Below are 12,932 nucleotides of genomic sequence, written 5' to 3'. Positions count from 1 at the left end.
CTCTCACTCATTCACACACACACACACGCATGTACACACACTTACTCACGCAAATAACTCCCCCCCCCCCCACACACACACAGTGAGGGAGTGAGAGGGAGAGGAGAAATAAACAGATTGGCAGATAGTGTCAGCTGCGGTCCAAAAGAGAGAAAGAGAGGGGACAGAACAGACAGACAGACAGACACACACACACACACACACACACACACACTTCGGGATTTTATGGCAATAAATGCCGAGTCAAGTCAAGTCACACACAAAGAGACAGATAGACAGACAGACAGAACAGAGACACAGAGACAGACAGACAGACAGAGAGTGAAGATCCTACAGCAGTTATGAAACACGAACTACTTGCTTTCTGCCAGGAATAGGAGGGACGAGACGCGATGCAAGGTTTTCTTTTGAACGACGATGAAAAAAAAGAAAGAAAAGGTAATAATGATGATAACAACAGCAACAATAACAATAATGCTGTATATGGTAGTGGCACTCAAGGTGGCCAATACTTCTCAAACCTTAAAAAATGGAAAAGACGTGTGTGTGTGCGTTTGTTTTTTTTTTTTTGGGGGGGGGGGGTGTTTTTGTTTTTCTTCCCTTAAGGTACAAAATTTCACGGTTGATCAAAAAGGCGGTTTGTTTGTTGTTGTTGTTGTTGTTGTTTTCTCGTGGCTTTGTTACCACACTACATTCTTTCTGCCGTTTGTTTTTTCACAATCTTTTTCTTCTGATCTTTTGCCAGCTTTATTTTCTGCTTGAAAGAATGGCAAACAAAGGCGTTCATTTATTTATTTTTCATTTGTTTGGTCCTTTTCGTGGCTTTACCACGCTACGGTTGTTGTTTTTTTTTATCCCCCCGTTTGCTTTTTCACTATCTTTTTCTTCTGATCTTTTGCCAGCTTGATTTTCTGCTTGAAGGAATGGCAAACAGCTTCATAATGGAACGTGGGCCACAGGGCTTCACATCTGAGAAACGAAGAAATAAAAGTTTTGATGTCATTAGATACTGATGGCTACTCGGTTAGTTTATTCATTATTTATTCATCCGCGTTGACGGGTTTGGACTTAATTGAATTAGAAAAAAAAACAAAAAAACGATATCTATTTGTGTTTCATAGTCATGAACTGTAGTGTCAACCATTTTCCTCAAAATAGAACATCAGGGTGTCTCTGTGTGTGTGTGGGGGGGGGGGGGGGGGGGGGGAGGGGGTAGGCGGTAGGGGGGGAGGGGGGAACGCAGGGGGAAGCAAGCCGGAAGAATGAATGGAAAGGTAAAAAAAAAAAAAAAAAAAAAAGGAAAGAAAGTGAACCAGCACGCACATGAGAGAGAGAGAGAGAGAGAGAGAGAGAGAGAGAGAGAGAGAGAGAGAGAGAGAGAGAGAGTGTGTGTGTGTGTGTGTGAGAGAGAGAGAGAGAGAGAGAGAGAGAGAGACAAACAGACAGACGGATAGACAGACATACAGACACCTACACACACGCACGCACGCACACACACACACACACACACACACACACACACACTGATATTCATTTGCATTCAGTAATGTTTAATTTACCGCTGTTGTTGTTCTTAATTACAGACAGGAAAACGTACGGAGACAGACAGACAGACAGACAGACACACACACACACACACACACACACACACACACACACACACACAATTACCGTGGGGAAAAAAAAGCACTCTCCTACGCAGAATCCGGAAAACAACATTCATTTTCTGCCTTGTTAGTGGGTTGTTATTTTTTGTGTTGTCATTTTGCTCTCGAAATCGCCACGCGCGTTTTTTTTTTTTTTTTTAATTCCACCTTCTCTCTTCAATTTCTTTGTTTTTAACTGATACAACCTCGTCTAAATTAACGTTCTTCTTCGGATTTTCTGTTCTGCAATTTCGTGACAGGTGGCTCTAAGTTTTCTCCCACTGAGAATCCTAAAATGCGTGTGCGCGTGTGAGTGTGTGTGTGTGTGCGTGTGTGTGTGTGTGTGTGTGTGTGTGTGTGTGTGTGTGTGTGTGTGTGTGTGTGTGTGTGTGTGTGTGTTGAGTTGTGTATATGTGTGTTGTGTTGTCATTGTGTGTGTGTGTGTTTGTGTGTGTGAATGTTGTGGTGTATGTTTGTGTGTGTGTCTGTATGTATGTTATTGTTGTCGTTGTATGGTGTGTGTGTGTGTGTGTGTGTGTGTGTGTGTGTGTGCATGTGTGTGTGTGCGCGCGCGCGTGTCCCTCTTTTTCTTTATGAGAGAGAGAGAGAGAGAGAGAGAGAGAGAGAGAGAGTGTGTGTGTGTGTGTGTGTGTCCATCTCTTTGTACGAGTGTGAGTGTACGTGTGTGTGTGTGTGTGTGTGTGTGTGTGTGTGTGTGTGTTCTGTGTGCAGAACACACACACACACACACACACACACACACACACACACACACACACACGTCAAGTGAGATTTTATGTCCGTCGAAGCAGACTTTCAGTACGATGCTGCAACAGCTGTTCTTGACAATATTGAATCGAGTTTTATGTCATGTCACATTATAAAGGTGATCGTAGACACTGAAAGTCTGATAATGACATAAACTCGCTTCCGAAAACTACTGCTACTGCAGCTGCTGTAACTGCTGCTGCATCACTTCCTTGCTTTGAGTCTCTAACACCGCATATGCCGCTTGAATCGAGATGACATACGCAGCTATTGCGAACATTGCGTATTCAATGTATCACGTTGCGTTCACGTTCTTCAGAAATAATGATTATATATACGACTTACAAAGAAAACAAAAGCACCCGTTTCCCTGCAAAAAAAGAGGATGAATTTCAGTCTCCAGTTCGAATTTCATTGTATTCATTTTCAGATGTATTCATTATCTAAAAACGATATTCTGACCCCCCCCCCCCCCCCCTCGTTCGCGTTTTCTTTGATCAGGAAGCAGTATTATGTGTTTGCAGGAATCGAGAGGGGAAAAAAAAACAACACAACGCAGAATAATAATTATGATAAGACACTAAAAAGTAGACCCGGTCCAGTATTTTTACCACTACTTTTACTTGGTTCAAGTCGATATAATGTCTGACAAGTTGAGTTATTTCATCAGTCTTTAACAGTCTGCATAAATGAAAGAATGGGTACTTTCATGACTAAATAAAAAAGTTATATATATATATATAAAAGATGAAACGGACAGGTTTATACGAAGGAGGAGTAAAGAAGACGGAGAGAAATACAGCGGAATAAAGGCAACAGACATCATACGAACGACGAGCGTGGTGCAAGGGAGGCGACACCAGCATCTATCGAAACACTAAATGTATTGATTATCTACCTTTCCAAAACTGTGCGATCTCTCTCTCTCTCTCTGATGAGTGCACAGCTGGAGCATGTTTGTAACATCACATCAAGCACCTGAAAGTTTGCACGTGCACCTCAAAGGTCGAAGAGTGAAAAGGGGACGGAAGGAGACGAGACAGACGCGAGGTGTGGTTTTCATTCAGTCACGGTGTGGTTGTGAAGCACTCCTGCAGTTATCTGAACCTGTGAAGGGAAACAACTCGCTCAAAATCACTGAAGGGAGGTAAAAAAAAAGAAAAGAAAAGAAAAGAAAGATTCACCTCCCCCCCCCCCCCCCCCCCCTCAAAAAAAAAAGAAAAGAAAAAATCTGATACCTGTGCCACTCTGTCCCCCTCTAGAGACAATCAATAAAATCAATGCAAACTTGCCTACAGCACTCACTCATTCCCTCGACCGCTGGGGTCGTTGGGGGGACATGAGGAAGATGTCATAGCTCGCCACGCCGTTCTGTTGGCAGCTGTCGTGAGGAGATCTGGCATCGTCATTTTGGTCCATTCCTTGACGTTGTCGGACCAGCTCTTTCTCTGCCGCCCCCGTCTGCGCCCTCCCTCTACAGTCTCTTGCATGATGGTTTTGGAGAGGGTGTTATGTCGTATGACGTGACCAAACCATGCCATCTTCCGTCGTTTGACAGTCGCCAGCAGTGGTTCTTGGGGCCCCACAAGGTTGCTGACCAGGTTACGCACATAGTCATTGGTCTTGTGCTCCTTGTAGGAGATGTGTAGTAGTCTCCTCAAGCACTTGGTTTCGAATGCTTGGATTCTTCTTAATCCAAGCCTACAGCAACCTACATCGAACTCCACGTTCCGTCTCCTCTCTGACTGACGTCCACCCTTTCCTTTGTGGTAGTCATGTTTGTTTGGCTCTGACCAACGTGAAAAGTGAGATGGTGTGACCATGTAACAAGATCTGTCGGGCTCTCCGACCCCATCCTCCAGGAACAGTGCAGGCGCGAACAGGAAACGAGACAGACAGCGAAAGAGAGCAGCCAATAATATCACTGTGTGGACAGAGAGGAGCTTTGCCGCCGCGAAACTCAAACCCCCTATCCCGTGGCTCACGACTGTCAGAAATGGAGAATGCTGGTGATACGTTCTGATCAGCGCCCCCCGGCACGGACGGATCAGGTCCAGTTGTTCCAGAGAAATGTATTGCACCACCTTCCTCTGTAACCCCCCTGCCTACCCAATTTCCCGCAAACCGTAATGAACGAACACACACACACACACACACACACACAAACACGCACGCGCGCGCACACACGCACACACACACACACACACACACACATTCACATACTCGCATACGTACACAGTAATTTCCTTTCCCTCCCTCGTTTTTTTCCCTACCTTCGTCTAATATCACTTATAGTGACAAGTCGTTAAACTAAAGAACGAACACACACACACGCGCGCGCGCCTTTCCCTTCTTCCTGCAATCTGTGTTGTATTATGATTCACATCCACCAGTGAAGACAACAGAGAGACACTGTGATGATTTATGGTAATATTTTCTAAATAATTTAACACGCACGCAAATGAACATTTTATCAAAAAAGAGGGGAACATCTTGGCATTGTTTTTGTTATTGTTGTTGTCAGCGATTACATCGCCAGAGAGTGTGCAAACATTGCACAGAGAAATATGATGCACTTTGAATGTCTACCAAATCATGTTAACTTATCAGTCTTGACTGCCTTCCTAAGATCTTATACTACGCTCGGAAGGAACCAGGAACCAATAAAAACCGAGCTGCAAAAGAACCCTCGAAAATGAAGAATGGCTGCCCAGTAGGCAGGTAAAAAAAAACACAGTCAAATATCATAAAGCAGACAACCCGTTTTCATATGAGTGAATCTAGGGGAGTTGCAACCCCTGAATGCAGACACAGGAGGGGGGAAAAAAAAAAAAAAAGACTGCACCAATCCAGAAAACGGAAGTGGACGGATGGGTCGTGGGGGTGGGGTGGGCTTTGAACCGGAAGGTAGGAGTGGGTGTGGGGTGGGGTGGGAGTGTCAGGGGCGGCCGGGGGGGGGGGGGGGTGTGGGGTGGTGGTGGTGGTGGTGGTGAGGGGACAAACAAATAACCAAACAAAACAAAAACCAGACGGAAAACCAAACCCTTACCTGACCGCTGCTGCAGAGCGAGCCCTTCTCGTTGAACCCGTAGTTGCCGTAGCCCGGCGACAGCTGGCCCCCCGATGAGGAGCCCTGGCCGCCATATTGCGCCAGGCGCTGCGCGCGCAGCCACGAGGTGCCTGAGTCCACCGAGTGCGCCACGTGGTGGTGGCCGGGCGCGCGGGGCGAGGGCACAGGGGTGGAGCACAGGCGGCTGGGGATGTCCTCGTTGGATGGGAACAGCGTGACCTGCATGCGAGGCGGGCCCATCACGGTGGGGGCGGAGCAGCGCCTCGGTTTGGTGCCGCTCGAGCGCCTCCTGCCCCGCCGGACCGTGTGCTTCCGGTTCAACATGGCCGCCCGCGCCGCCAGAGTGAAGGCTTTGGGGCAGGGGTCCTCCAAAGGTGGGAAAAGGGGAAAAAAGGAGGAAGGGAGAGAGAGAGAAAGGGGGAAAAGTTTCCACAATTCCTCCCCTGACCTGGATTACGGTTCTTTTTTTCTTTTGCTGTTGTTACAGCTGTGTTTTGTACACGCGGGAATACTCAAGCCATGTTGTTGTTTTTTTTCTACGAGAAGGCACTCCTGAAGTTAAAAAAAAGAAGAAAAAAAGTTAATCTTGTATCACGGTTGGAACCTCTCGCAACATTGACCTCATATCTCCAGTGCGGTGTCTGCCCGTGTCACGGTGGTGGGTAAACGTTCTTGTACATTAATTCGTTGCCTCGCCAGAGGTTCAACACTATTTGCTATGATAAATTTTCATATTTCGTTCACGCTGAGGTTAGGGAAGACTGACTGAATCAGGCATGTCCGTAGAATCAAAACAGGCGAACTTTACCACCATCATCACGTCTTGCAGTTGTCCACACTTCTGCTTCTTCTTCTTCTTTTTTTTAATTAATGTGTATTTCAAACGCAACGAAACACCACTCCGAGGTCGAGCTTCCCAAACCTGATATTACTTCCTTCTCTCGTCATTCGCAACTGAATACCACGACAAAGACAACCTTGAGAGATTCTCCACAGTGTGCACAGTGTTGTTTGCAAGCGCATCGGTCCATGACTCGGATAGTTCTTCCTTGTCGATTTGTTTTTTCTTCCTCTTTCTCTCTCTCTCTCACTCCAGAATACAGAAGATGTACGATGTGCTAAACACTGATTATCAGTTTTAGAGTAAAGCGAATATCTTGAGCATATATCGTTCATCTGCATACTCAGTATAGTCTACTGCTCCTGGTCGATGTCTTTGACGTGCATTGCATTTTGTTCTTATGTTTCCATGCTCCTGCAATAACACAGGAGTGGGTTGTATTGTTCAATTGTGTGTTCCTTTACTTCTGTTAATTTATTTATTAATAAATTTCCATAACATCAATTCTATAAAAAGCATCAAGGAATGAAGTGTTGCCCTTTAGATCCTGAATAACTACGAGTTCTGACTAATACGCAAAAATTTGCAAATGAATCTTGAACACGTAAGTTGGAGTGCATAGTTGGGCGCGCGAGCGCTTGTGTGTGCGTGCTTGCGTGCGTGCATGCGTGTGCGCACGCGCGCTCGTGTGTATATGTGTGTGAGTGACAAAGAGAGAGAGACAGAGACAGAGAGACAGTGCGCGCGCGTGTGTGTGTGTGTGTGTGTGATCGTCCGTGCATACATAATTATGTAACATATGTACACGTATCACGTATTGTTGTGCATGTGGGCGTGTTACATGCTAATGTTACTGTGAGAACGAGGGAAGGAGAGAAAGTGAGAGAGAGGGAGAGAAAGAGAGAGAGAGAGAGAGAGAGAGAGAGAGAGAGAGAGAGAGAGTGTGTGTGTGTGTGTGTGTGTGTGTGTGTGTGTGTGTGTGTGTGTGAGAGAGAGAGAGAGAGAGAGAGAGAGAGAGAATGGGGAGAGGGATGGGAGGCAGACACAAAGAGAAACAGAGATACAGACAGGGTAAAAGAATGTACCTGTGTATGCATAATTATACTGCTTATTTTTGGTGGGGGGAGGGGGGAGGGGGGCGAGGGGAGCTTTAAAAGATCCTTATTACTCTTAGCACTACTACAATTACGGTCACAGAAGCATAAAGTTGATCACCAATATCCACGAATCCTCCTCTACACCCCCTTCCCTTCCCCCATCCCACCCAACCAGCGATCACGATATTGAATATACACTGAAGCCTACGACCCCTGCAATCAGTATATCTCCTACCCCCTACCCTCCCATTCCCGATCCACCCTTCCACTCCCCACCCCTTCCTACCTTTTCAGACCTATCTGTCCACAGCACTGCAATACTTTTAAATCTGACAGAACTTAGCAGTTGAATTGAACTGTAAGTAACTTGTTCTTAAACTTGTATTGTGGCCCTGGATGTGTGTGTGTGTGTGTGTGTGTGTGTGTGTGTGTGTGTGTGTGTGTGTGTGTGTGCAAAGGTTTCCTTGCTATATCAATTCCTGCGCCCCTCTCACCTTCTAATTTGGTTCATATCCCCCCCCCCCCCCCCCCCCCCGCCCCGCCCCCCACCGCTTACCTGTTGTCCATTTGAGAAAGATATGTATATCTCTCTATCTATACATAATCAAGTCTAATTTTAAGATTAATACTTATTAACTTATGTATTTGCATGTCAAACCTTAGTATTTATACTGTTAACAAATCTACTGCGCCCTTCCAACCCTCACTTCCAACTCTTTCCCGCCATGTTCGTGTGAGTGTTTTAATTTAATGATGGCATGAATGTCTTTCACTTTACAAGTTACCATCTCTATTTTTCTTACAACCAGCCAGAATTCGAATTTCTATACTGTGTTTCAGACAATAAAGTGACTGACTGATTTGACTGTTTAATTGAAACTACCCAAATCCAAAAATGACAACAAAGAAAACAAGCAAACTAAAAAATAGACCTACCCTCCCTCTTACCCCCATCGTGTCCCCCAAAAAACTCCCCCCTCCCTCCCACATCAAACCCCCACCAAAAAAAAACAAACAACAAAAAACAACAACAAAAAAACAAACAAACAAACAAACAAAAACACCTCCATCGATCCTATTCTGAACAAAGAATTTTCCCATAACACTGTTTGATCGGAAAACAGGCGAAGATTTACCCTGGTTGGAACTTGCACTCAGTGCACGTGAGTTGTCCCCCCTCGGTCACGTGATGTATCCCATGGTGATTCCCGCCGGCCAGGATGGGGAAGGGAGGAGGATAGCTTACCTAAAAAGGAAACAAAAAGGAAAAAAATAAAGTGAAATAAATAAAATGCTATTTTCGGATATGTTCGCCTTTTTTTTTTTTTTTCAAACAAAAGAAAACGTACTGAAGAGAAGAGACATTTAAAGTTATCGACAGCGAGAGAGACGGAGAGAGAAAGAGGGAGGGAAGGAGGGAGGGAGGTAGAGAGCGAACCAGACAAGAGAGAGAGAGAGAGACGGAGAGAGAGAGCGGGTGGGGGGGGGGGGGAGGTAGAGAGAGAGAGAGAGAGTTTGTGGTTTGGATTAGTTTCTATAAGCTTCTTAGTGCCTTCAGGGATAGAAGGCATGATAGTGTGTGTGTGTGTGTGTGTGTGTGTGTGTGTGTGTGTGTGTGTGTGTGTGTGTGTGTGTGTGTGTGTGTGTGTACATGCGCGCGCCTTTTCCCTCTTATCTTTGTCACTGCTTAATATTTTGTTATCACTAATAAAAATAATCCAAAAAAAAAAAAAGTTTTAGCTCCTCGCACACACACACACACACGCACACACACACACACACACACGCGCGCACGCACACACACACACACACACACTAACACACACACACACTAACACACTGAAACTGAACTCTGTCATCAGCATTATCGTCTACCACCTCCACACCACCTCCGCCGCCATATATATATTCTTCTTGGAGTTGGCTTTTTTTTTTTTCTACGTGCACACGGGACGTCGGTTTATCGTCTCACCCGAAAGACTAGCACCCAGACGACCACCTCGAGGTGTAATGGAGGAGGGTGGAGGGGAAGTGGATGTAGGGTGGGGGAAGGGGGTGGGATAAAGTTTGGAACACGAACCCGTGAACACTAGGCTGTGGGAGCAATACCACCAGGCCACCGACCATTCCACGTGTGTGTGCATCATTCTTCATCACCACCCGACAGACAGACAGACAGACAGACCCGCTGATATCACCTGGTGGGTGTGGGTGTGGGGTACAAAAGGCGAATTGTGCTGCTGCTGGTGGTTCCCGGACGCCCACTTAACGTGGACAACACTCAATTACTTTTATTTCCTCAGAGAGAGACGAAAGTGGGAGGCTGGGGAGAGAGGGGCTGGGTGGGTGTTGGGAGGGTGGGTAGGGAAGGTGGCCCGGACGGGGGTGGGTGCGTGGGGGAGCGGGGGGGGGGGGAGAGAGAGAGAGAGAGAGAGAGAGAGAGAGAGAGAGAGACAAAGCGAGAGAGAGAGACAGACAGACAGAGAGACAGAGAGAGAGAGAGAGAGAGAGAGAGAGAGAGAGAGAAACAGATACGCAGGCAAACAGAAAGACGGAGACATTAATACAGGTACAGAAACTCGAGAGACAAGCAAAGACAAAGGGGGAGGGGGTGGAGAGAGACAGACAGACAGACAGACAGACAGAGAAAGAGATAAACAGATAGACACAGAAACACATACAGAGAAAGATTCAAGACTCAAAATTCTAAAACTTTTTTTTTACTCAAGGATAAAGATTCTAGGCATTGCCTATTCTTCAAATACGTCCTTGTGACAACACTAACAATAACCATAGCGACACAACAGTGATAACTTTTGTAAATACTACTACTGCTACGAATAATAATAATAATCATCATCATCATCAGAGAGAGAGAGAGAGACAGACACACAGACAGAGACAGAGAGAAACACAGACAGCCAGACAGACAGACACATACACACAGACAGACTTATATACAGAACACACCGATAACTATAAATGACCGTATTATATCGCAACGTAGAAATAGACCAGGCAACAGAAATCCTGTCTGAGAAAGGCTCAACACATCATTTGCTGCTGGCAACAACAGTGACCTGTCAGTAAAGAGGGCACCAGCCTTGAAAGTCAAGCTGGCTTCAGATCATCACTGGTTCGAACAGGAGTAACAAGAGCTTGTTTTGTTCTTCGGCTGCCCAGGGGGCACAGGAAATTAAGAGCAGCCCGAATTTCACACAGAGAAATCTGTTGTGACAAAAAGAGAAATACAACAACAATAATACAATACAACTACCTGCCTTGCCTTGCCTTGCCTTGCCTTGCAAACATGGAATTCACTGCCTGTTTCAGTCCGTAAGTCACTCACATATCCTTAAAAATAAATCTATAAAAAACAAAAACAAACAAACAACCCAACCCTTTTCAAGCAGTCTACGTAAATCACAGCATTCTTTACCAGACATGATGTACTGGCTGTAGACGCAAGTCTGTTTCTTCTCTCTCTCTCTCTCTCTGTGTGTGTGTGTGTGTGTGTGTGTGTGTGTGTGTGTGTGTGTGTGTGTGTGTGTGTGTGTGTGTGTGTGTGTGTGTGTGTGTGTGTGTGTGTGTGTGTGTGTGTGTGGCACTAACGTGTTATTGTAAAGCGCTTTGAGAGGTCAACTTTCTAAGATGCATTATCTATTCATTTATTTGTTGTTGTTTTTCAAACTCGTGACGATATAACACACAGATGAACGTGACAGCACGTGGGAGCAGCCCATGAGTTAACGTGAGCAGCCCACAAAGAAAGAAGAAGAAGAAACACTGAAATCATTAAGAGAGACAGAGAGAGAGAGAGAGAGAGAGAGAGAGAGAGAGAGAGAGAGACAGACAGACAGAGAGAGAGACAGACAGAGAGAGAGAGAGAGACAGAGAGAGAGAGAGACAGAGAGAGAGAAACAGAGAGAGAGAGAGAGAGAGAGAGACAGACAGAGAGAGAGACAGACAGAGATAAGAGACAGAGAGAGAGAGAGACAGAGAGATACAGACAGAGAGATACAGACAGAGACACGTTTTTTGTTTTCTGTTTTTTTCATATGTGCCAGTTCATTCTTCCAACATAGTATCATATAAAGAAACGGGTAAATATCCTTGTGTATAAGAATTTCTGTGAAATGCATCAAATATTGGTTGAAAATATTTACACTTTCACAATCCACACAGGCTTACGGAATGATGCATTACAAATGGAATTAGGATGAGAAAACGGGGCTTATAGTGTAAAAAAAAAAAAAAAAAAAAAAGTCTGAACAAGGTTTTGGAATTATGTGGATGTTTCAGGAAGCGGGAAACGAACAGCAATTTACATAAGAACTCAAAGATGTACTAATTTGTTCTTTTAATTAAACAAAACTAGTACTCAGATAATTATGGAAAGCAAAGAGAAGTACAGCTGGTTTTTCTCATTCCAAAGTATATTTCAGACTGAACAAAATCTCACTTATCACAGATAAGTGACATATGTTAAATTTTGCAAGATTTTGTCCTCAATGCAAATAAAATGTGGTTTCAACCTGGAGTATCCACAGAATCGCCATGTCCTTTGTATGCATTTAGTGTAGATGATGAAAAACATTTTTTAGTGTAAATTTTATGATAAAGTGAGAGAAACATGTACATTTAAAAAAAAATTGACCTAGTTGAAAGGCATGACGTTGTTTCTGCTTTATCGTCTGATGATGAACGTATCATACAGTCAGTAGCTGAATTCATTTCAGACGCACAAAGAATAAGACAAAGCCAAATTAATCGGAACAATGCCAGATAAATGAGGAGGATACCCATGTGTAATGTCTATTTTCTTACGTTCGATTGCTAAGGTAGGTAATCAGTACACTGAACCAAATCACTATCAGATTGAATGGCCGAGTTAGATTAATTATCTAGCTTCTATATATATCGTTTTGTTTGTTTTGTTTACTTGTATAATGCATTGTGAGGTTGTGGTATTTAGAGGACCCCTAGGAAATGCTAATTAGCAGAATGTGTTGTTTTGCACTTATGGTGATAAAAGAATCAGACATTGTCAACCCTTGTCAATAGACCTTTGCTGGTAATGACAATGAAATGTCAAAGCGTCGAAAGCATCTCTCTCTCTCTCTCTCTCATGCACGCACGCAATCAAACACACACACACACACACACACACACACACACACACACACACACAGACGCGCGCGCGCGACTTCATAGATTGCGACGACTGTCATAAAAACGCTTGCCAATAATTAGGTATTCGGGTGCTGGCGTATCAGATGACCATTTCTTTGTCCCTTTTTATTCTTTTGTTGTGTCTGTTAACCCCTTTGGGTTTTCATAACAACAAACGAAGTGTTGTCCAGCCAAGTCACCCACACACGCATCACAGTGTAGCTGGAAGTGGAACAGGGTGGAGATAACATATAACGATGTCATCCCTGAAACTTCTACAAAAACATATCTGAGCAGAGAGATATACGTCGCCCACATTAAAACATGCAAAAAGAAAT

The sequence above is a fragment of the Babylonia areolata genome, chromosome 24, assembly GCF_041734735.1.
Source record: "Babylonia areolata isolate BAREFJ2019XMU chromosome 24, ASM4173473v1, whole genome shotgun sequence".
Taxonomy (NCBI): Eukaryota; Metazoa; Mollusca; class Gastropoda; order Neogastropoda; family Buccinidae; genus Babylonia; species Babylonia areolata.
Note: the sequence above shows the minus strand (reverse complement) of the source record.